The following is a 3909-nucleotide window of genomic DNA, read 5'->3' on the forward strand; positions in this document are numbered from 1 at the left end:
AGCCAACGATCTGTACCCTTGTGGTCGATTGCTGTCTGTCAGCCCTTGTTTTAAAGACTTGGTACTCATTATCACCTACGTCAACAAAACAAAGGAGATGATTGTGGACTTCAGGAAACAGCAGAGGGAGAACCCCCTATCCACATCGACGGGACAGTAGTGGAGAGGGTAGAAAGTTTTAAGTTCCTCGGCATACACATCACGGACAAACTGAATTGGTCCACCCACACAGACAGCGTGGTGAAGAAGGTGCAGCTACGCCTCTTCAACCTCAGGAGGCTGAAGAAATTTGGCTTGTCACCAAAAGCACTCACAAACTTTTACAGATGCACAATCGAGAGCATCCTGTCGGGGCCTGGTACGGCAACTGCTCCGCCCACAACCTTAAGGCTCTCAGGTCTGCACAACGCATCACCGGGGGCAAATTACCTGCCCTCCAGGACACCTACACCACTCATCAAGGACAACAACCACCCGAGCCACTGCCTGTTCACCCCGTTATCATCCAGAAGGCGAGGTCAGTACAGGTGCATCAAAGCAGGGACCGAGAGACTGAAAAACAGCTTCTATCTCAAGGCTGTCAGACTGTTAAACAGCCGCCACTAACATTGAGTACATGTAAAATGTAAAAAATATATCACTAGCCACATTAATCAATGACACTTTATATAATGTTTACATACCCTACATTACTCATCTCATATGTATATGTATATACTGTACTCTGTACCACCTACTGCATCTTGCCATATGTAATACTGCCGGGGCGGCAGGGTAGCCTAGTGGTTAGAGCGTTGGACTAGTAACCGGAAGGTTGTGAGTTCAAACCCCCGAGCTGACAAGGTACAAATCTGTCGTTCTGCCCCTGAACAGGCAGTTAACCCACTGTTCCCAGGCCGTCATTGAAAATAAGAATTTGTTCTTAACTGACTTGCCTGGTTAAATAAAGGTAAAATAAAAAAATAAATAAAATAAAACTAACCACTTTTAACACTGCCACTTAATATAATGTTTACATACCCTACATTACTCATCTCATGTATATGTATATACTGTACTCTATATCATCTACTGCATCTTTATGTAATACATGTATCTAGCCACTAGCCACTAGCCACTTTAAACTATGCCACTTTGTTTACATACCCTACATTACTCATCTCATATGTATACTGTACTCGATACCATCTACTGCATCTTGCCGTTCTGTACCATCAGTCATTCATCTATCTTTATGTACATATTCTTCATCCCTTTACACTTGTGTGTATAAGGTAGCTGTTGTGAAATTGTTAGGTTAGGTTACTCGCATTGTCGGAACTAGAAACACAAGCATTTCGCTACACTCGCATTAACATCTGCTAACCATGTGTATGTGACAAATAAAATTAGATTTGATTTGATTTAACGCCCCTTATTCCCATATGCATTACATGTTTAAATCCAAATTACACACACACACACACACACACACGGGATGGTATTCTTCCTCTCAATACAACCATTCAACGCTTGCCTGAACAGTCTAGTCTCATGTAGTTTGTCATGAAAAAAAGCACACAAGTCTGCTTTATTATCCTGATAAATCATGTCTGATGTCAGATTTGCTGATGGTGTACGCGTCATAATCAGTAACTGAATGAGAGCATGGTGATGTGCATAACGTCTGCAGCCACCGAGTCCCACTGCAGGGAAATAAAGGAATAAATATGGATGGAATTAGGGAAAATGTTCCTCTGTCTTTGAAATGACATTTTGAAGTTTATACTGCCTATTCCGAACACCATCAAAAAGCTCCAACAGAACATTAGAAGTCTTTATATTATGTCCAGTCCCTTAACTTCGTAATGTCAGCAAAAATCTTATTTTTTTATACACACATTCATCATATTTCTGTCTTGTCTACTTCAGACATGGGGAATAAAGAGCCACTGCTGCTTCCATTGAGGCCTCCCACCCACTGCAGAAACTCAGCAGACGTTCATCCCTTACATTATCCCTATCTCCTCTCCATTAACACTGCACAATCAATCATCCATGTCACATAATGTATGCAACTGTAGAGGATGGCCCAGGGTAACCTAGCTCAGAATGACACATTTAAACAACATAGAGGAGGTTTAACTGCCACATTGACTATACCCTTCAAGAGGAAATCTGCAGTTGATACATCCATTTTTGGACTTATAAATTAATGAAATGCAGAGGCACAACTTTCCCGTGGGACAGGGGGACATGTCCCCGCCACATTCTGACATTGCATTTTTGACCCCCCCAGTTTTATCATTGTGATGCAAAATGAGGCAACATTGTGCTTTAGGACCATGCAGATGCCTCCGGGCGGTCGTGTAGGCTGTTTGGAGTATTTATCCAAATGGATAAAAAAATATATATACCCCCCCCCCACTTCTAAAACCAAAGTTGCGCCCTTGATGAAGTGCACCCATTGATTGTTGAAGAACTTAACTTACAAATGCCTCATGAGCTTAGTTCAGCTGTTGTAGCCCATCAGAATCCGAAAGTTTATTTTTTTTTACTCCAATGTTTGTAAACAAATTAAAAGTAAACAAACACGGTATAGCCTCAACATGATTCAAATGTTCATTTGAACACCTTGCATCTATGGCACTGTCTGAATTTGAGAGTGGTTACATTTCTCCAGACACATTACTCAGCTTTATACCGAAACAGTGGTGAGGATTACGTTTTTCTATTGTTTTAACTCCGGATTACTCCTTCAAGTGGAATGTTTGTGTATTGACTGTGACTTTTGGAATTAAAATCTGATACACTCTCGTGTAGTTTTATGCAGTTTATGAAGTCAGTCATCATCATTTTCATAATTACTTCCAATGTACTAAAAGATTTATACGTTTTGCCATAATGAGAGATAATGAGGGAGGAGATTTATAAATGGAGACACTATCTTTGACCCATCTCGGAATGTGGAACTTGCAGAATTCAGAACACGGAACACTCTGAACACTCTCAACAGTCAAAGTGAAAGAAAGTCAATATATTTTTTATAAACTCCACGAAGAAGTCAAGTGACTGTATGATGAGAAGGAAGTTTGCCGAAAAGAGAGACATGAAAGGAATCACTGAGAGATGTCTGAACGTCTTGTACTCACCATGTTAAACCGACTCAGTAGGGTGCAGTGGTGCATGTGCTTAGCTCCAGGCCCTGTCATGGCTGCTGCTGTGACTCACCGGAAGCAGAATAATGTATGTCCACAACAAGGTACACTGACTCACTGACTGACTGAGCCGGCCAAACACAGGGCTTCAGCTAAAGGTCAAGAGGTCAAATAATCAGTGTCGGTGGAGCAGACATGGCAAAATGTCACAGTGACATATGTCAAGCACCGGTTTAAATTCCTAAAGGAGCATTAGAAACTACCATTGCATATTGTATTAAACTTGGAAATCATTGGGTGAAAGCTACTATGTTGCTGGAATGTTCTCACTGGTTTACTTATTATGCAAAACCACAACACTGCTGGACGGCATGTTATGCTACGTCAACCATGTGAACAGCTCATAATCACGAGGGAAATGTGTTCCCTGCGTTCCTCCCAACAGACTAATTCCCTGCATGTGGAATGAAATGACACCGACATGACAGTGGCCCTGCTGCTAAAGTGTTCATTCTGGTTCAGTTTGTGGAAAATAACAAGACATTAAACTCCAGGAGGCGTCGAGAGCTGGATGTTTCTGCTTCACAGACTGTCTATGGAGTGCAGCTTCGCCTCTCATCACTAGAGATATATATATACACACAAACACACACACACACACACACACACACACACACACACAGTCTCTCACACACACACAGTCTCACACAGTCTCTCACACACACGCGCACACACACACACACACACACACACAGTCTCACACAGTCTCTCA

The sequence above is a fragment of the Oncorhynchus mykiss genome, chromosome 16, assembly GCF_057628025.1.
Source record: "Oncorhynchus mykiss isolate SJ-2025 chromosome 16, ASM5762802v1, whole genome shotgun sequence".
NCBI classification, from domain to species: domain Eukaryota; kingdom Metazoa; phylum Chordata; class Actinopteri; order Salmoniformes; family Salmonidae; genus Oncorhynchus; species Oncorhynchus mykiss.